This window comes from Saccopteryx leptura, chromosome 1 (genome assembly GCF_036850995.1).
Source record: "Saccopteryx leptura isolate mSacLep1 chromosome 1, mSacLep1_pri_phased_curated, whole genome shotgun sequence".
Classification (NCBI taxonomy): Eukaryota; Metazoa; Chordata; class Mammalia; order Chiroptera; family Emballonuridae; genus Saccopteryx; species Saccopteryx leptura.
Genome location: NC_089503.1, coordinates 273,010,345 through 273,032,021, shown reverse-complemented (window position 1 = coordinate 273,032,021; position 21,677 = coordinate 273,010,345). Strand labels below are relative to the sequence as shown.

The 21,677-nt window shown below is 45.4% G+C and overlaps 1 protein-coding gene and 1 pseudogene across 1 annotated transcript in view; one reads left to right on the top strand and one right to left on the bottom strand.

Annotated features, from left to right (window-relative positions):
- POU6F1 (POU class 6 homeobox 1) overlaps positions 1-13,037 on the bottom strand; it is a 32,828-nt gene extending 19,791 nt beyond the window's left edge. Inside the window, exon 1 of the mRNA XM_066353836.1 lies at positions 12,950-13,037. The gene's annotated coding sequence lies outside the window, so the exon portion shown is untranslated. The remainder of the gene's footprint in view (positions 1-12,949) is intronic.
- On the top strand, positions 355-1,286 carry LOC136388339 (swi5-dependent recombination DNA repair protein 1 homolog pseudogene; annotated as a pseudogene).
- Positions 13,038-21,677: the final 8,640 nt, after the last annotated feature.

Genomic DNA, 21,677 nt, shown 5'->3' with positions numbered 1-21,677 from the left:
TATGGCTTCTTTTACTTAGCAGAATGTTTTCAAGGTTTATGCATATTGTAGCACGTACCAGTATATCATTCCTTTTTATAGCTGGGTATTATTCCATTGTATGGGTTTTCTGCACTCTCTAAGGATGCCTTCCAGGCGTCCCCAAACTACGGCCTGTCGCATGCTGCCCCCTGAGGCCATTTATCCGGCCCCCTGCTGCACTTCTGGAAGGGGCACCTCTTTCATTGGTGGTCAGTGAGAGGAGCACTGAATATGGTGGCCCTCCAACGGTCTGTGGGACAGTGAACTGGCCCCCTGTGTAAAAAGTTTCGGGACCCCTGCTAGGCACAGGTAAACCAAGATTTGATTTCCAAGATGAAAAGTCCATCAGACTCAGCTGTGAGCCTACTTAGCACTCCACAGGCCTGTGCTAGGCCACCAATTCCCATACAAGCATATCAAGAAAACAACCTGTGAGTGCAACACTTAGAGAATAATAAAGGAAATTACAAACTTCATTTAATCCTTGTTACAGAGTGGTAGAACATCTTCAAGTAGAGAGAAGAAAACTATCAGAACTTTTCAGATAAAAAAAAACAACTGCCTGACCTGTGGTAGCGCAGTGGATAAAGCGTCGACCTGGAAACGCTAAGATCATCAGTTCGAAACCCTGGGCTTGCCTGGTCAAGGCACATATGGGAGTTGATGCTTCCAGCCCCTCCCCCTTCTCTCTCTCTGTCTCTCTCTCCTCTCTCTCTCTCTGTCTCTCACCCTTTCTCTCTCCTCTCTAAAAATGAATAAATAAATAAAAAAATGGAAAAAAAAACTGTTCGAAAGTTCAGAAAATTTTAAAGACAGCCAGTGAATTTGAAAAAGGTATATATTTGAAAAATACCTTCAAGAATATAAGCTCTGGCTGGGTAGCTTAGTTGGTTAGAGCATCCTCCCAGTATTCCAAGGTTGAAGGTCAGGGCACATACAACAATCAACCAGTGAATGCATAAGTAAGTGGAAAACAAATCAATGTTTTCTCTCCTTCTCTCTAACCAATAAATAAAAATTTTTTAAAAAAATCAATGCATGTGAATTTCAGTCACTTGATACTGGGTCATGCAGTAGTCTCCAAATGACTTTGTGAATCAGAACCTTTACAAACAAGAATTAAAGGAAGAGAAGGCAAAGTTGATGAAGCAGGTTCAGGAGAAATAACACCTTCAGAGGCTAAAACTACAATAGTCAAAATGTATAGATCACAGAATGACCTCAAGTTATGGTTGTTGGTAAAGAAGCAGAAAAGTTGTAGATAGGTCTGAAGAGACTAAGAAATTCAGTTTTACTCAGGCCACTAGTTTTGATCAGTTGCTACACTAGAACAGAAATGAAGAAAAATTTATAGGTGTTTAATTCATAATTTTTTCTCTTGAATATCTCTGAAAATCACAATGTAATAAAAATGATACTTATACATATTAAAGAAAAGATAAAAAAAAACACTTAGGGCAGCAATTTTCAATGTTTTTCATCTCATGGCACAAAAAAACTAATTACTAAAATTCTGTGGCACACCAAAAAATGTATTATATTTTTTGCCACTGACAAGATTTTTTTTTATCATTTTGATTCATTCACATTTAATGGTTTTGGTTTGTTGTTGTTTTGTGTTTTTTTTTTTTTTAAAGAGAGGGACAGACAGGAAGGGAAAGAGATAAGAAGCATCAATTCTTCATTGAGGCTCCTTAGTTGTTAATTGATTGTTTTCTCATATGTGCCTTGACTGAGGGGCTACAGCAGAGCAAGTGACCCCTTGCTCTAGCCAGAGACCATGGGGTCATGTCTATGATCCCACGCTCAGGCCAGTGTGCCTGCGCTCAAGCTGGCGACCCTGGGGTTTCCAACCTGGGTTCTCCGCATCCCAGTCTGACACTCTATCCACTGCACCACCACCTGGTCAGGCCACATTGGATGGTTTAAATTGTGTTGGCTATTGTCATTTAAACATACAGACACACACACACACACACACACACACACACACACACAAACTACTTAGTTTATTGATAATGGGTGAATTTTTTTTTTTTACAGGGACAGAGAGAGTCAGAGAGAAGGATAGATAGGGACAGACAGATGGAAACAGAGAGAGATGAGAAGCATCCATCATCAGTTTTTTGTTGTGACACCTTAATTGTTCATTGATTGCTTTCTCATATGTGCCTTGACAACAGGCCTTCAGCAGATCGAGTAACCCCTTGCTTGAGCCAGTACCCTTAGGTCCAAGCTGGTGAGCTTTTTCTTTTTTTGCTCAAGCCAGATGAGCCCACACTCAATTTGGCGACCTCAGGGTCTCGAACCTGGGTCCTCCGCATCCCAGTCCAATGCTCTATCCACTGCGCCACCGCCTGGTCAGGCTGTTGTCATTTTTTTATTTGACAATCTAAGGGAAAATAAGTCAGTGCCCCTGACTAAATAGGCATTTCATGTTTTTATTCCACAAAATATTTTTAACTTAGAAGTTAAATTCAATGGGGTGACATTGGTGCATAAGAACACATAGGTTTCAGGTAAACATCTCTCTGTATAGCACTTGAACTGTGCATTGCATTGTGTGCCCATCATCAAAAGTCAAATGATTTTCCATCATTGTATATTTGGCCTTCTCAGGTATTGCATGTTTTAAAAATTCTTGCAGCACACTGGTTGAAAATCACTGGCTTAGAGAATTATTGATTTAAGATTTAAGGCATTAAATCTGATTATTGATTTAAGGCATTCTGTCATATAAACCAAGTTCTAAAATGAACATTTAATATTTTGAATAAATCTGCCAAAGAAATATAAAAAATTCTAAATATATAGGTTTTGTTTGTTTGTTTGTTTGTTTGTTTTCAGAGAGAGAAAGGGATGGAGGGAGGGTAAAAATGAGAAGCATCAACTCAAAGTAATTGCTTCTTGTATGTGTCTTGACCAGGCAAGCCCAGGATTTCAAACCAGTGACCTCAGCATTCCAGGTCAATGCTTATCCACTGTGCCACCAGAGGTAAAAAATTTAAGTAATTATAATAATTTGGACAATTCTGGTAAAAGCTGCTAGGGAAGCCAGAGACCACCCAGAGCCTCCTATGCCTTCTTTCTCCAGTGAGTTGAATTTTAAAATACCTGAAGCAAACCTGACAGGGCACGTTGCTCACCTAACAAATGGCTCACTTATCCCAGCTTTCTTGTGCTAACATCTAAAAATCTCAGGGGGAGAATGAACTGCGAGTGCTGAGGCATTTGCCTACAACCTAAAAATCCAGAGGTCTAGGGCTATCCAGGACTTTCAGTGGAGGGGACTGAGATGAGTTAGAGGACCTAGTTCTATTTATCTTTCTCCTTTAGGAACTGCTTTAAGCTTAGTGCAACATTCTGACATCCAGAAGAGCTCTGGGAAATTGCAAAAATAATATCAGAACCCCCTAAACTAGCCTGAGATCGTACTAGAAGAAAATCTTGAAATGCTTTGTCCTTCATTTATTCAAAAAATATTTCGATGGCTAATATATGCTGGGTGTTGGGTATACAATAGGATAAGGGAAAAACACATTCCTCAGCTTTGTCAAGAAGCCTACAGTCTAACATGGGAGCCACAGAAATAAAAAGATAACTACAGGCCCTGGCCGGTTGGCTCAGTGGTAGAGCGTCAGCCCAGTGTGCAGGAGTCCCAGGTTCGATTCTCGGCCAGGGCACACAGGAGAAGCGCCCATCTGCTTCTCCACCCCTCCCTCTCTCCTTCCTCTCTGCCTCTCTCTTCCCCTTTCGCAGCCAAGGCTCCTTTGGAGCAAAGTTGGCCCGGGCGCTGAGGATGGCTCTATGGCCTCTGCCTCAGGCGCTAGAATGGCTCTGGTTGCAACAGAGCGACGCCCCAGATGGGCAGAGCATCGCCCCCTGGTGGGCGTGCCGGGTGGATCCCGGTCAGGCGCATGCGGGAGTCTGTGTGACTGCCTCCCCATTTCCAACTTCAGAAAAATATAGAAAAAAAAAAAGATAACTACAGTACAGCATGTTTAAGTGTCATGTAAATGCATACAGAGTAGCAAAGAATGCACAGAATAGATATCCAATGAAGTTCTGTGTGGTGGTCCTTTCCCCTGTTCTAGAGTGGCACATGTTCCAGACATGAAATTTCAAGTATGAAGACTCTTGTGCCATGTAGAGAAAAATAGAACTTATATGGTATTGTTTTTAAAAAGTTTTTTAGGCCCCAGCCGGTTGGCTCAGTGGTATAGCATCAGCTAGTCCCAGGTTCAATTCCAGGTCAGGGCACACAGAAGTCACCATCTGCTTCTCTACCCCTCCTTTTCCCCCTCCTCCCCCCTTCTCCCTCTCCTCCTCCTGCAGCTATGGCTCATTTGAGTAAGTTGGCTCCCTGGCCTCCACCTCAGGTGCTAAAATTGCTCAGTTGCCAAGCAATGGAGCAAAATGGCCCCAGATGGGCAGAGCATTGCCCCATAGGGGGCTTGCCAGGTAGATCCCGGTCAGGATACATGCAGGAATCTGTCTCTGCCTCCCTGCCTCTCACTTGATAATTTTTTTAAAGTTTTTTACTTATTGATTTTAGAGAGAAAGAATGGGATAGAAAGACAGGAGCATCAATCTGTTCTTGTATGTGCCCTGATTAGGGATCGAACCCACAACCTCTGCACTTCAGGATGATGCTGTAACTAACTGAGCTATCTGGCCAGGGCCAAACTTTTAATTCAAACTAATTTCTGTAGTTTTATTCATTCCCTTAACACTTAATGAGGTTGAGGTTTTCAAGGTGTAAAACACCTCTTTATCCAGTCATTTTTGGGAGTGGAGGGTAGTCTGCATGAAGTCAGTAGACTCCAAGGAATGGCTACTTGAGGTAAAATTAGTTTTACTGGTATTTGACTGATAGAAAGTCACATTTTTTTTCCCCCTCAGAGACAGAAAGAGAGTCAGAGAGAGGGACAGACAGGGACAGACAGACAGGAACGAGAGAGATGAGAAGCATCAATCATCAGTTTTTTGTTGTGACACCTTAGTTGTTCATTGATTGCTTTCTCAAAGGTGCCTTGACCGCGGGCCTTCAGCAGACTGAGTAACACCTTGCTCGAGCCAGCAACCTTGGATCCAAGCTGGTGAGCCTTGCTCAAACCAAATGAGCCTGCGCTCAAGCTGGCGACCTTGGAGTCTCGAGCCTGGGTTTTCCGCATCCCAGTCCGACGCTCTATCCACTGTGCCACCGCCTGGTCAGGCGAAAGTCACATTTTTTTTAAATGAGAAATTACCTTTCACATGTTTGATATAATTCTCACAGACCAGGCTGCTTGTAGACATCAGCATCTTTAGCTCTACATTACGTTTATATTTAAATCATGTACACTTACCTTCTGCAGAGCTGCCTTTCAAATAGGCCATAAGGACAGGAAGCAGGAGATAGATAATAGACTGGTGGCTGGGGCTGAACTGAATGGAGTAGACAATCCACTCTTCCCCTCCTCCCCAGTGGGAAGTACCAGATCTAAATCTCATTTGGACCTCACCTGGTAACTTTAGACTCATATATCCAATGGCTACTGGTTGTTCATATCATTTCATACTCAACAAGTTCAAAACCAAATTCCTGATTTCCACCTCAGATCTGCTCCACCTGCATTCAGCTTTCCCCATCTCAGCAAATGGCAGCTTTATTCTTCCAGATGCTCAGGCCCAAAACCTTGCCATCATCTTTGCCTTCTCTCTTATCTCACGTTTACTCCTTCAGCAAATCCTGTTGGCTCTCCCTCATGATATCCCCAGAATCCTCCCAATTCTTATCACTGCTACCCTGGTCCCTGCAGCTTTAGTGGACCTAGTGAGAAGGAACACCACATACCCTTCTGTACACAGTATTACTTGATCTGTTCTTAAGTCGCCAGACTCCAGGTAGGCTACCACCTCTTCCGAGTTGTTATTGCCCAGTGGATTTTCTGTATGTCCTCCTACACTTCTCCATTTCTGGCCGCAGGACACAGATTTCCCTTCCTAGTTGAAGGATAGCAATCACTGATAGTTAATTGGGACCCAGGCCCTTTACACATAGTATTACAGTAAGGACCCTCTAGAAACAGCTTTTCTTTTATAACCTCAGCTTTGATATTTACTAGCTGTGGGACTTGGGACAAATGATTTGTAAGTGCCTCAGTTTCTTCATCTGGAAAAATGAGTGTAATAGCACCTACTTCAGAGGGTTACTGTGAGAATTAAATAAATTAGAGCACATAAATAATTTAGATCAATGCCTGGAACATAATAAGTGCTCAGAAAATGGTAGCTGTTATAAAAATTTACATACATTATATCATTTCAATTTAGTGGAGTGATTAAGAACCTAGGTTCATCTCTCAGTCTCACCACTTCTTAGCTGTGACACATTGGGCAAGGACCTAACCTCTCCATGCCTCAGCTACCACATTTAAAATGGGGACAATGTTGTATGTGGTAAACTGTATAAAGGTTCAATAAATACAAACTGTTATTCAGTTCTGACACCAGCCTCATGAGACCAAAGAGCAACATAGGTGGGCAGGCTACTTCTCTGTTTTCTCCTAGATAAGTAATAATTCTAATAAGTAATTAGAATTATTGTACATAACACTAACAACAATTAGCTATTATTGCCCTCAATTTCATAGATGAGAAAGTTGAGGATCAAAAGAGAGGTAAGGGTATAAGCTTCAAATCCCAGCTTGCCAATGAAATAGCTGTGTGATCTTGGGCAGCTCTTTTAATATCTCTAAAGCAGCGGTTCTCAACCTGTGGGTCGCGACCCCAGCGGGGTTGCCTAAAGCCATCAGAAAATACATAATGCATATCAGGTATTTACATTCCGAATCATAACTGTAGCAAAATTACAGTTATGAAGTAGCCACCAAAGTTATTTTTTGGTTTGGGGTCACCGCAACATGAGGAACTGTATTGCGGGGTCACAGCATTAGAAAGGTTGAGAACCACCGCTCTAAAGCATAATTTCCTTATCTTTAAAATGGTGATTAAATGGGCAAGCCTTATGGGGTTGTTATAATGATGATATAAGATCATGTGAGTAAAATGCTTAGCATGGTGCTCTTATTATGATCCCCATTTTTGTCTACAGGGAGATGAAGACAGAGGAGGTCAGGGGACTGACCAAGGGCACAGGAGAGTCAGTGGCTGATCAAACTTCAAGATGTGTCCACCTGCCCCAGACCCCTGTCCTCCATACATACACCAAGCCTCCTCTCAGAAGGTGAAACAAGCCCTGGACGGAGAGCTCAGTTAGTTAGAACATTGCCCCAAAGCACAGAGGTTGCTGGTTTAATCCCCAGTCAGGGCACATACAGGAACAGATGTTCCTCTCTCTCTCCTACTCTCTCCCTTCCTCTCTCTAAAATCAATCAAATAAACATTAAAAATTAAAAAAAAAAAACTTGGAACGAAGGCTAATAGGGGCTGGACTGTTGGCACCAAAGGATAAGGACACTTGGAAAAAGGAAGCTCTTGGGTCTGCCGCAGACCTTCCACCTCAGACCCTGGACCCATGGATGGAGACCATGGCTTGTGAAGCTGTTGGTAGAATGGCTAGGAACACACAGGAAAAGGGAAAAAGACAGGGAAGTAGTAAACAACTTTATTTCTTGTTGGGGACTAATATAAACAGCGTATTTTTACAATCTGGATATCTTGGGGACAGAGGTGCTGGGCCCAACCCCCCACCTCACCTGCCTAGTTAACAAAGAGCTATACCTGATTCTCGCTTGTCCTATCCATGTTCTCCAGAAGAGGCTGGAAGCTAGTTTCTTATTGGTGTAAAGTTAGATTTGAATGGTATGGTGGGGGCTGTCTTTGAGTTGTCTTGGAAGCAATTGAATTGCTAATGGCCACGTTTTTTTTCCCTGAATAAAGATGGATGCATTTTGTGGAGCAGCCATGTTATGGCTCAGGAACAGTATAGACTGTTCACTGTGCCATCCTCCCGAACCCATCTGTATGTATATATCTTTTTTTTTTTTTTTTTGTATTTTTCTGAAGCTGGAAACGGGGAGAGACAGTCAGACAGACTCCCGCATGCGCCCGACTGGGATCCACCCGGCACGCCCACCAGGGGCGAAGCTCTGCCCACCAGGGGGCGAGGCTCTGCCCCTCAGGGGCGTCGCTCTGCCGCGACCAGAGCCACTCTAGCGCCTGGGGCAGAGGCCAAGGAGCCATCCCCAGCGCCCGGGCCATCTTTGCTCCAATGGAGCCTTGGCTGAGGGAGGGGAAGAGAGAGACAGAGAGGAAGGGGGGGGGGCGGAGAAGCAAATGGGCGCTTCTCCTATGTGCCCCGGCCGGGAATCGAACCGGGTCCCCCGCACGCCAGGCCGACGTTCTACCGCTGAGCCAACCGGCCAGGGCCTGTATGTATATATCTTTAAGTCTCTATCATTTATTCAATTCCATACATTTTCTCATTTGAGACCCCGGAATAAACTCATTGGGGCTGGACCATGACAATTTCCCCTCTTCCAGCATACCATTTGTAATTTTAGATATATAGCCAAACAGTAAAAACTAGTTTTATAAGGACAAATTTAGGTTTAGTTTATCCTCTTGTGCCCAAACTTGATTAATCTCAGACTTGGTGAAGGATGGGGGCAAATAAAATGTGAAAACACACTTGTTTCCCCATTAGACTATAAGCTCCAAGATGGAAGGCATGTCCACTTATTATATCCCAGTGCCTCGTGTAATACCTAGTATATACCAGACAGCTAATAAATTAGAAATCATAATTAAGAAATCATAAATTTAATAAATTTATGAAAAATTAGGAAATCAGACCATAGTCTGACCTGTGGTGGCACAATTAATAAGGCATCAACCTGGAATACTGAGGTTGCTGGTTTGAAACCCTGGGCTTGTCTGGTCAAGGCACATACGAAAAGCAACAACTACAAGTTTATGCTTCCCACTTCTCCCTCCCCCCCCCAGAAATCAATCAATAAATAAAATCTAGAAATCAAAAATAAATAAATAAGTAAAATTCTGGGTTTGTTTTTTTTTAAATCAGACCATAGTACTTAACCTCCTCATATTTCCTACTTTCCCCCTCAAAGCACATGTCCTGTTTCATATTTTTTGCCCCCATTCCCAGTACTATGGCTACATAAAATGATTTCATAGTATTGAGTTCTGGAGGAGCCTAATCACACCTACCCCTTCCTAACGTGCCTGTCCTGCTCCTCATTCCCAAGCCTTCTTTCCCTTGGCCAGTTTCTCCCTGGTATCATTCCCTCTTTGGCTCCACTGAACCTCTTTTTTTTTTTGTATTTTTCCAAAGTGAGAAGCTGGGAGGAGGCAGATAGACACACCCCTTCATGTGCCTGACCAGGATCCACCCAGCATGCCCACCAGGGGTGATGCTCAGCCCCTCAGGGGCGTTGTTCCACTGCATCAAAGCCATCCTCAGCGCCCGTGCCAACTTTGCTCCAAAGGAGCCTTAGCTGCGGGAGGGGAATAGAGAGACAGAGAGGAAGGAGGGGGTGGGGGGTGGAGAAGCAGATGGGCACTTCTCCTGTGTGCCCTGGCCGGGAATCGAACCCGGGACTCCTGCACGCCAGGCTGACGCTCATCTTCACTTTTGATAGATAAAATGGCTACTCAGCTGCCATCCTGAGAACAATGTAGGCTGGAAGGAGGAGGAAGGGCTAGAAACAGAACATTCTCATCCCCTACTGCAAGGTTATAATTAATTTGCTTGCTATTCTCTGTTAATGGCTTTCTGGCCTTTATTTTGAAATGTAGCAAAAAGTTCACCTTGCAGGAATGTCAGGAACAGCTTACATTGGGGAGGAAACTGACAAATAGGGGAATTTATTTATTCATTTATTTATTTTTGCGACAGAGAGATGGACAGACAGACAGGAAAGGGGAGAGATGAGAAGCATCAGTTTTTCATTGTAGCACCTTAGTTGTTCATTGATTACTTTCTTACATGTGCCTTGAATGGGGGGGGGGGGGAGGGGCGACTACAGCTGAGCCAGTGACCCCTTGCTCAAGCCAGCAACCTTGGGCTCAAGACAGCGACTTTAGGCTTCAAGCCAGTGACCTTTGGGTTCCAGCCAGATACCATGAGGTCATTTCTATGATCCCATGCTCAAGCCAGCAACCCTGTGCTCAAGCCAGTGACCTCAGGGTTTCAAACCTGGGTCCTCTGCGTCCCAGTCCGACACTCTATCCACTGCCTGGTCAGGGCTAATAGGGGAATTTAAATCACAATAGTTGTTTATAAAAGCCTAGCCACAGGATTTACTGTGAAAAGTTAAAGCCTATAAATTAATTAGAAACTTAGTTCATGAATCCTAAATCTTTACTTTGTATCCTAAAGAAAAGAGAGTTTATGAGAGAAATTTCACAGATAATTCTCAGAGGTGCCAGGACCTAGCTGTTCCTGGGAAATGCCTAACCTCTGCTGTCTTGAAAATTTACCAAGGACACAAGACAGAACCATGCTAATTAAGCCTGTGCTACAACAGAAGAACTTGCAAAGGAGGTGTTTCCACATCTGAACCCCCTACTTCCTACTCATCAAGTCAGTGACCAAGGCCATAAACCAAGATATGCTAATCCGCCCCTAGCCCCTATATCTAATGCTCCATCCTACAGCTCAGAGGTTGACAACCATTGCTGGTCAAAGCCTGCTTGCACCCAGGAGTTTTTAAAATAAACTTTCCTTTTGAAACATACTAGCCTCAAGTGTGTTTTTGGTTCGGCCCACGGTTTCTTCCTATCAACTGTGACACAGAAAGAGCTTGGGATTTAAAGGCAGAAGACCCAAATTGAGAGCTGCTTCTGTCTCAGGTAACACCCTTTAGCCTCAGTTTCCTTATCTGGAAAATGAGTCTAAATTACACTATTCATCTCATGGATTATTGTGAGGATTAAATTGATAACATTTATGTAAAGCATTTAGAACAGAGCCTGGCACACAGCAAACACTATGTAATTGTTACTGTTATTACTATTATTTTAATGGAAGTAAAGCATGCATATAAAAAGGTTTTTAAGCCTGACCAGGCAGTGGTTCAATGAATAGAGCATCAGCCTGGGACACTGAGGACACTGGCCTGGGACACCAAGGAACCAGGTTGGAGACCCAGAGGTCACAGGCTTGAGTGTGGACTCATCCAGCTTGAGTGCAGACTCACTCGCTTGAGCATGGGGTCAGTGGCTTGAGCCCAAAGAATTGATGCTTCTCATCTCTCTCCCTTCCTGTCTATCTGTCCCTCTCTCTGTCTCGCTCCCTAAAAAAAAAAAATGTTTTAAAATGTAAAGTGTTATAAAAAAATGTATAAGATTACTATTACGACTTTTGTTTTTTAGATTTTATTTATTGATTTTTAGAGAGAGAAAGAAGAGGGAGAAGCAGGAAGCATCAACTCATAGTAGTTGCTTCCTATATGTGCCTTGACTGGACAAGCCCAGGGTTTTGAACCAAGGACCTCCCAATTCCAGGTCAAAATTTTATCCACTGTGCCACCAGAGGGTCAGACACTATTATGACTTTATAGTGAGTGAATCTTGAGGAAGGGGATATGGTCTCATCCTGTTTTCCTTAATTAGAGAACCCTTAGAGAAGCAAATTTTTTCTGACTTTTTCTTAATTGCCATGTAGCACCTCCAAGAGAAGAAATAGCCCATCTCACACACATCAAATGATACTATCTTGTTTGTTTTCATGTTTATGATCTGCCTGTCCCCCTAAACTGTAATGAAAACTCTGTGACAGAAGAAGTTCTATCTGTATCGTTCAGTGTGTGGCACATACAGATATTTTTGTTGGACCGGTGAACAGATAAATGAAGTTCCACCACAAATATGCAAAGAAATACCAGATCACAGAACTATCACCCTGAGCACCAGTACTTCAACCAAAATGGAATACTACTATATGAAATCATTTTTTGGAAGGCCCTGCTTGTCAGTGTTGGCTGTCTTAGACTACCAAGATAAGGGGATTAGGGATAAATGTCTATAAACAATTGAAGACAGGCCCCTATATATGGAACAAGGACTCAGAAAGAGCAGATGAGGCTAAAATATCTGCAAAGAACTTCTTTCACTTGCCCAAGAAGGCTTCCTGACTGCCTCTGACTCTCCCCGCAGCCTAGGCTATTCTGTGCAGTTTTTAAGTTTCCAATTACAGCTGAGTGAGGAATTCCAACGTTAAAGTGGAGGTTACTAGGCCCCTTGGGGGCTCCCTTGGCCTTGCTAGGTAAGAATGACAGGAAGCATATATCGGGCCCATTATTATGACAATTTATTAATAATAATATTGTTAAATATTTATGAAGTAGTCATGCTGCTCGATGGTGACCCTCCCACCCCTTCCTCACCCTTCCAGCAATGCCGGGTCCCTAACCCTGAGTCCCACTAGTCCTCCCGGTATACTGGGTGCATTGCGATTGGAGAGAATTATGACAGGTCGCCTTGGCTGCCTCAGCTGACCTTAAACACCGGGAACCCAGGGATCCGGGTTCTCCCGTGGGGTGAGAATACGCTTCTGGTAGCCACAGGGTCTATGTACAGAACATCCTCTAAGGTCTGGATCCCACCTGGGCTCCAGAGGCAGAAACGGTGAGAGGCCAGGTGCAAGCGCCCTAACCGTTCACCTAGCGGCCACCCCCTCTCCTCCCCCGGTCCCGGGGGTCCGCGGGTGGGTGAGGATGCGGTCCCAGGCTTTCCGGTCCCAGGAGGGCGGCCGCACGCTGTCCCCACTCCCAGAGCTCCCTGCCGCTCGGCCCAGCATCCTGGCGCCCCAGCCCCGTGGCATTTTTTTCTCTTTATCATAAATATATAAATTATGCTAATTACGGGCATTGCATATTAACCAAACCCGAAACCTCCCCTGCCCGTCCCCCACCCCTCTGTGCAAACCCCTCCCCGCCCGGGACCCCGCGACGCGACTTACCGGAGCCTGATCCCAAGCCGCCTTCGCCCAGGGTGTCTGGCGGCCACCGATTACAGATTCATCTCACAGCCGGGGCCGGGGGGTCGGGGGCCGGGGCCGGGGCGGCCGCCGCCTGTAGACAAAGAAGCCAATGCGGCTTGGCTGGGCTCGGCTCGGCCTGGGGCCTGGGAACCGGTCGGGACCTGCCGCCCGCCCCCGGGTCCCCAGCCGGGGATGGGCAGCGCCGAAGGGGGACTCCGCAGGCTGCGCTGGGCGGAGGCCGGACGGTGGGGGAGCGGGTAAGAGAAGCTGGGGGGGGGGGGGGTGCGGGAGGGGGCGGTCAGGTATATGTGTGTTTCTTTTTCCCCTTCTATAGCCCCCCCCTTACCCCCCTCTCCTTTTTTCTCCTGCTACTTGGATTTTTTTAGCTGCTGCGTCATGAACATAATTTATGCAAAGAGCTTTGCAGCCTGCTGCACCGCGCTAGCCAGCCGCCGGGGGCGGGCGGGTAGGAAGGGGAGCCAGGAACCAGGGATGGGGGCGGGGAAGGGACCCTCTGTCCCTAGCCACCCCGGGTTGTCCTAGAGAGGCTCACTCCCGGGACGGGTGTGGGGGGTCGGTGGGGCGGGGCACGCAGCTCCATTTAAGTTACCGCTTGAGTTTGTTTTGTTTTGGAAGGTGCGAGATTAGAGCAGGAGGAGCATGGGATCCGGACTGCGACCCTAAACCATATTCCCTTTAGCCTAGGGTTTGGGCGGTGACGGCAGTGACTTCTTAGCAGTCGCCTTTCCCTCCCTAAATTAGCCATCTGCTGAAAGTCAAGTTCACGTCCATTCCCAAGCCCCAGGCCGGGACCCCACTTCGAGAAAGGAGAGGGAACTCAGACATCGCTCAACCAGCGTCAAACCTCGAGCTCTGCCTCACCTCCCTCTCAGGTCCTGAAACTGTGTGGTCGTAAAACAACTTGCCTGCGTTCTTGTCCAAGCAGACAAGGAAATGAAAAGGGGGGAAAAAGATAAAGTTCTGTAGGATGGAGGGAAAAATAGTCTCCTTTGGCAGTGGTAATGGTAGCGAGGGTCTGACTTGTCTGGCGGTTCTCAAAGGTAGAGAAAGGGATGGCAATAAGACGCAGAGTTTGGGACTGAGGGAGAGCAGATTGGAGAAGTAGTTGACAAATGGAAGGAGGGGTTGGGAAAACAAAGGGGAAGAGAAGAAGTGAGGGGAGAATTGGGGAGGAGGGTGGCTTTGTAAATCCAGTGAATGTGGATTCCAACTTGAGGCAGCCTGCTCTCTGCCTAGGCTGCTCCACCCCCACTGTCATGTGGTGGTCTTACCATGAGGTAGCATAAATGAGTTAGGGGTAGTATGAGAAGAATGGAAGGGAGCCCTCAGCCCTCCCTAGACTGTTCTTTAAGCCCCCTGGTAGAAGGACACTGCAGAATAGGGGAGGAAGGGGGAGTGGTATCAGGTGACTCCAGACCATCACAACCCTTCCCAGAAAGTTAGCTGCACCTTGCTCACAGCCAGGGGCCCTTGAGGCCTGGCACCATCATAATTTGCCCCACCAGCAGAACTCAGGTTCTCTTAGCTTGCTGTTTCCATGGGGGTGGGGGGGTGGGGGGGTGAGGAGATATCGCTGATGTCAGATTTATAAGTAACTGATGGATTAGGAGTCAGAATATTTAGGTTTTAGTCCCAACTCTTTCACTAGCAGTTCAGGCAGGTAATTTAACTACTTCATTATTTATAAAATGAGGTAATCACTACTTCACAGGGTTGAAACATCTTAGTTTGTGATATTATGTGAGCTATATATAATTGATTACAATTACCTGCACAATAACTGGAACCCACTTTCTTTTTTTCTTTTGAGAGACAGGGAGAGAGAGACAGGAACATAGAGCTGTTCCAGTGTGTGCTGACCCGGGATCGAACTGGCAACTTCTGTGCTTCGGGATGAAGGTCTACTGGAATCCACTTTAATGGCTGTGAAACTCTAATACATGTCATGGTATTATAGCCCTTGGGGGTTTTGTTTGGTCTGTAGTCCCTGTGGTCTTCCCAGCAGACTGTAAATTCTTCCACAGCACGGGTTGTAACTTAACTCATTTTTGTATTTCCTGTAACTCTTTATGGGGCACGGTATTGCTATTAAACATTGTCACCATGAAGGCAGAAACTGTTAGGCTATGTGGCTTGGTTTGTTGCTGCATACAAATCAGATGCCTTGGATGACATGGATATCAGGGATTGTATGATGAGAAAAGTGGATGTGATCAAAAAGGTTCAGGGAGACATTCACCAACATGTTAATTGTGGTTTTCTTTGGGAAAAGGAAATTTTTAATTTATATTGTATACATCACTGTTGCTCGAATATGATTTTTTGTTTAGTTTTTTTTATTGGATATGACATGCACACAGTCAAGTGCATAGATCTTAAATGTACACCTTGATGAATTTTTACATTGTGTATGTAATCACCATCCACAACAAAATACAAAGCATTTCCAACACCTGAGAAGGCTCCCTGTGCTCCTTGTGACCACTATTCAGATTTTGATCACCACAGATCAGTTTTGCTGGTTCTGAAACTTCATATAAATGGAATCAGTGTGTGTATGTACTCTTAAATTTTTTTTTAAATTGATTCTGGAGAGAGAGGTAAGGAAAGAGACAGAAACACCAATATATTTCTCTATGTGCTGTGATCAGGAATTAAACTGGCAACCTCTGTGCATTTGGATGATGCTCTAGCCATCTGAGCCATCCAACCAGGACAGGCTGTACTTGTAAGACCAGTAGCCACAGCCACCATCACAACTACCTGGCCCATGCAGGTTCGCATTAGATTCGGACAGACAGTAATGAAACAACGGAGCCATGAACTGGTGGGCCATTACCTTTAATCCAAGCTTGCATCTGGTGGGCAAGAAATACACACAATGGGAAAATACTTCCCTTTCCATTCAGGGCTCCCAGAGCCACTGACTTATCTGACTTTCTTAGGATCAAAAGTTTCTAGCTCACCAGACTTATTCATCTCTGTTCCCCATCTCCTCCCTGCACAAACTCTGCACAAACTGGCTTCTCCCTCAGCACTCCACCATCTTGGCTGCTTCTCCTCGCCTCCTCCACGTGGCCTTTCTCTGCTCTCTGCTCTAATGTTAATCTCAGGAACCAAGAGCACAAGCTCCTGGTCTGCCCCACTTTATATTGTAGAAATCAAAACCTTTAATCCGGCCCTGGCTGGTTGGCTCAGTGGTAAAGCGTCAGCCTGGCGTACAAGAGTCCTGGGTTCGATTCCCGGCAGGGCACACAGGAGAAGTGCCCATCTGCTTCTCCACCCCTCCCCCTCTCCTTCCTCTCTGTCTCTCTCTTCCCCTCCCGCAGCGAGGCTCCATTGGAGCAAAGATGGCCCGGGCGCTGGGGATGGCTCCTTGACCTCTGCCCCAGGCGCTAGAGTGGCTCTGGTCGCAACAGAGCGACGCCCCGGAGGGGCAGAGCATCGCCCCCTGGTGGGCGTGCCAGGGGGATCCCAGTCGGGCGCATGCGGGAGTCTGTCTGACTGTCTCTCCCCATTTCCAGCTATAGAAAAATACAAAAAAAACAAAACAAAAAAAAACCCCTTTAATCCAATATTCAAACAAGGAAGTCTCTGATACAGTCACTATCTGAGGCATAATGGAATTCCTCATGAGAGTGCACCACCCCACATCAATAAGGATGAGAAAGGCTTAGTCCTAAAACCAAGCCCCAGGCTACAAGGATGCTGCCTGCCCACAGCCCACCCCCAACACACATTAATATAATCACGCCCATCCCAAGCAGGAAGGGCAACTAATATCATCACCTGGGAGATGAGCTTCCACGTGGGCAGTGCCATCTTTAATAAAGTGAGCATAATATATTTTATCTGTCCAACAATCCACCCCTATGCTCACTTTATTACCCACAATCTACACCACCGGCATCCCTGTGCAAGGAAATTTGGCACATTACACAAATTACAACAACATGACAAATCATAAAATTTCAACAATTACAAAGATACATTTCACCAGTCTCTGAACACTTTGCCAAAAGCACAAAATGTCCTCAAACTTCTCTCTAGCCATGGAAAAAGCTTCCCGGGGCAGGGTGAGGTTCTCCAGCAAAACCGTCCCCTCTAACCCGTCAGGGTATTCACGTTCAAAATCTGTAAGTCCATTCAACAAAGGAGCCAGTGCCAACTCCAGTTGTAGTCCAGGAAATCAGTCCATGCACATGAGGCCTTAGCCACCCCCCTCATCCCTGCCATCCTGGCAGGTCTTACACTGTCCCAAAGAGGAGCACGTGGCAATGGCAGTCAGCATTTCCATCTCTGCTCCAGAGAGCATGATGGTATTCACCCCTGTTGGGCGGATAAAATGTATTATGCTCACTTTGTTAAAGATAACACGAGGAGGCAGTCGCCCAGGTGATATTAATGTGTGTTGGGGTGGGCTAGGGGCAAGCAGAATCCTTGTAGCCTTGGTTTTGGGATTAAGCCTGTCCCACCCTTTTTGGTGTGAGGTGGTACAATCCTATCATGCCTCAGAGAAGTGACTTTGTATTAGAGACTTCCCTGTTATGTATATTGGATTAAGGGTTTGGATTTCTACACTATAAAATGGGGACGGAACGAGAGTTTGCGCTCTTGGTTCCTGAGGTTAGCATGAGAGAGCGGAGAGAGTAGAGCCAGCAGCTAAAGGAGGCCATGTGGAGGAGGCCAGGAGAAGCAGCCAAGATGGCGGAGTGCTGAGTGAGATGCCAGTTTGTGTAGAGTTTGTATCTGGGATAAGGAAGGAGATGGGGAACTGAGGAGAATAAGGCTGGTGAGCTAGAAACCTTTGATTCTAGGAAACTCGGATAAGTCAGTGGCTTTGTGAGCACTGAGTGTGACTGGGTCTTGGAGCCCAGTGTGTATTTTTACTTGCCCGCCGGGTGCAAGGTAGGATTAAAAATGATGGCCCATCAGTTTTTGGCTCCGCTGTTTCTTTACCGACTGTCCGAATCCAATGCGAACCTGCATGGGCCGGGCTGCTGTGATAGTGGCCCTGGCCATGGCTCCTGGCTTTACAACCCCTATGTCCCAAAATCGCAGACCTGCCAGAAGTGTAGTAGGAACTTGTTGGGCAGATAAAATATATTATGCTCACTTTGTTAAAGATGGCGCTGCCCACATGGAAGCCGTTGCCCAGGTGATATTAACGTGTGTTGGGGGCAGGCTGTGGGCAGGCAGGATCCTTGTAGCCTGGGGCTTGGTTTTAGGACTAAGCCTTTCCCATCCTTTTTGATGTGGGGTGGTGCAATCTCATCATGCCTCAGATAAGTGACTTTGTATTAGAGACTGCCCTATTTTGTATATTGGATTAAAGGTTTTTCTGCACTAGAAAGTGGGGCAGACCTGGGCTTGCTCTGGGTTCTTGAGATTTGAGATTAGCATTAGAGCAGAGAGCCGGTTGGAGAGCAGAGTAAGGCCATGTGGAGGAGAGGAGAAGCAGCCAAGATGGTGGAGTGCTAAGTGAGAAGCCAGTTTGTGCAGAATTTGTGCAGGGAGAAGGAGAGGAGACGGGAACAAAGGTGAATAAGTCTGGTGAGCTAGAAACCTTTGATTCTAGGAAACTCGGATAGGTCATGTAAAGCCAGAAGACAGGGTCAGGGTCACCATCAAAGCAGCCCGGCCCATGCAGGTTCGCATTGGATTCGGACAGTCGGTAAAGAAACAATGGAGCCAAAAACTGATAGGCCATTTTCTTTAATTCTAGCTTGCACCCAGCGGGCAAGTAAAAGCACACACTGGGCTCCAAAACCCACTCACATTCAGTGCTCACAAAGCCACTGACTTATCCGAGTTTCCTAGAATCAAAGGTTTCTAGCTCACCAGCCTTATTCTCCTCAGTTCCCCATCTCCTTCCTTATCCCAGATACAAACTCTACACAAACTGGCATCTCACTCAGCACTCCGCCATCTTGGCTGCTTCTCCTGGCCTCCTCCACATGGCCTCTTTCTGCTCTCTGCTCTGCTCCCTCTGCTCTCTCATGCTAATCATCCCAGGAACCAAGAGCACAAGCTCCTGCTCCGTCCCCATTTTATAGTGTAGAAATCCAAACCCTTAATCCAATATACAAAATAGGGAAGTCTCTAATACAAAGTCACTTTCTGAGGCATGATAGGATTGTACCAACCCACATCAAAAAGGGTAGGAAAGGCTTAATCCCAAAACCAAGCCCCAGGCAACAAGGATTCTGCCTGCCTTTAGCCCACCCCAACACACATTAATATCACCTGGGCGACGGCCTCCTCGTGGGCAGTGTAATCTTTAACAAAGTGAGCATAATACATTTTATATGCCCAACAGGTCAGTAGCTTTGTGAGCACTGAATGTGAGTGGGTTTTGGAGCCCGGTGTGTGTTTTTACTTGCTCGCCGGATGCAAGCTAGGATTAAAGATGATGGCCCACCAATTCTTGGCTCCCTTGTTTCTTTACTGACTGTCCAAATCCAATGCGAACCTGCATGTGAATGGCCACAATGGCGGCTCCTGGCTTTACATTTGATAGGCAGGGCCCAGCTCAGAAAAGCTTGGCTATATATACCCTCTAATCTTTCTATTTCATTGGATCCTTTCTTTCTTTACAAACTATTAAAATTTACCTCCTCCATGAAGCTTCCTTTAATAATACATTGTTCTAATTAATATTATTACTTTAATTACCTCACGGTTCCAATAACTCCATTATATAATTGGTTGTTATAGGCCATTCTGTTTCCTGAGAATATATTGCTTTGCCCCATAGATATGGGACAGAGCCTCCTGTTTCCTCTTTTGCCTGATTTCCAAGCACTCACCTTATTAGGGATGCTCTGTTGACAGTAAGTCTCCCTTGGCACTTACTTTATTCCAAAAAATTCTAGGAATGTAATCAGATAAGCCCTGGGTCCTTATTTCTCTGGCTAGAGAATTGACCCAGTTCCAAGTCTTTAAAACTTGTGGAGCAATCAAATTTCTCCAGGTTCCTTGCGTATTTTTTTCCAAACACCTTCCTTATTTCCATAGTTAATCTTGCCCTCCCCTTTCCAGTCACCAGACTAAAAGTATCAGTGCTGTTGCTAAGGAACTGAGGCTTGGGCAGGTGGGAGTGAGCTGAAGGATGATCCAGCAGGGAGTCAGGTCGGTCAAGGGAAAAACCTCTCAGCTAAGAGAAGAGAAAAGAGAGCACTGCATTTCCAAGTACTTCCCTGGCCAGATTCCTCCCTCCCCCATGTGTTTGTTACCTGCCTGTTCTCTCTGAAAGCTTTTCAGATTAAAAAAAAAAAGTCTCTGGTGACTTAAATTTTATAATGTTATGGCTTCTTGTGGTTGATCAGTTTCCATGAAACAGGGAAGTTGCAGTCCATCTTGACTGGTGTTGGTCAAATAAGCTTGTAAATATGATATGTTTGCTTGCTTATAGTTTTTATTGGGTGTGGGGGACAGGCTGTGTTGGGCAGATAAAATATATTATGCTCACTTTGTTAAAGATAATGCTGCCCACATGGAAGCTTGTCGCCCAGGTGATATTAATGTGTGTTGGGGGCGGGCTGTGGGCAGGCAAGATGCTTGTAGCCTGGGGCTTGGTTTTAGGACTAAGCCTTTCCCACCCTTTTTGATGTGGGGTGGTGCAATCCCATCATGCTCCAGATAAGTGACTTTGTATTAGACTTCTCTATTTTGTATATTGGATTAAAGGTTTTAATTTCTACACTATAAAATGGGGGCAGAATGGGAGCTTGCTCTCTTGGTTTCTGAGATTAGCATTAGAGAGCAGAGAGCAGAGAAGGGCCACATGGAGGAAGCCAGGAGAAGCAGCCAAGATGGTGGAGTGCTGAGGGAGAAGCCAGTTTGTGCAGAGTTTGTGCAAGAAGGAAGGAGATGGGGAACAGAGGTGAATAAGTCTGGTGAGCTAGAAACCTTTGATTCTAGGAAACTCGGATAAGTCAGTAGCTTTGTGAGTACTGAATGAATGGGTTTTGGAGCCCAGTGTGTGTTTTTACTTGCCCGCCGGGTGCAAGCTAGTTTCTTTACCGTCTGTCCGAATCCAATGCGAACCTGCATGGGCCAGGCGGCTGTGATGGTGGCTGTGGATACTGGCTTTCCAACTGGTTATATTTAAGTCCTTGTGACGATAATGGACCATGAAAGAAGAGGTTGCTGAGTGCTGTTATGAATCTAGGCATTTTTTAAAAATGGGAAGCCAAAGTTTTATAAACTTGTGGTGACAAGGCTGTGCATGCTCCACTTTTTAGACACTGAAATGTATATGTTTTATTGTATTTACTTTACTTTTAGCAATGATGTAAAACTGTTGCTGGGCTACTGTCACTTCAACAGATCAACCTGCCAGCTCAAAGGGTGAATGTTTTTTATAATTTTTGTACAGTAACAAGGTGAGGAACATTTAGCTCGTAAATTATTTACTAAACCTCACAGGCATAATAGGCTGCATGCATATTCATTGGGCTATCATCTATTATTCATAAGAAGTTCAGTTCAACTGTTAGAAGAAAATGAGGTTATTGATTGAAATGTTGAAGAAATGTGAGCTTTTGTCTTCCCTACCTCTTTCTCTCCTCTGAGTTGATCTAGAAGTTTCCATCAAAGAATGATATTGTAGAGAAACAAATTATTTCTGACATGCCAATGTGTAGATAAGATGGAAAGAAAGCTTGGAGTAGGAAATAAATGG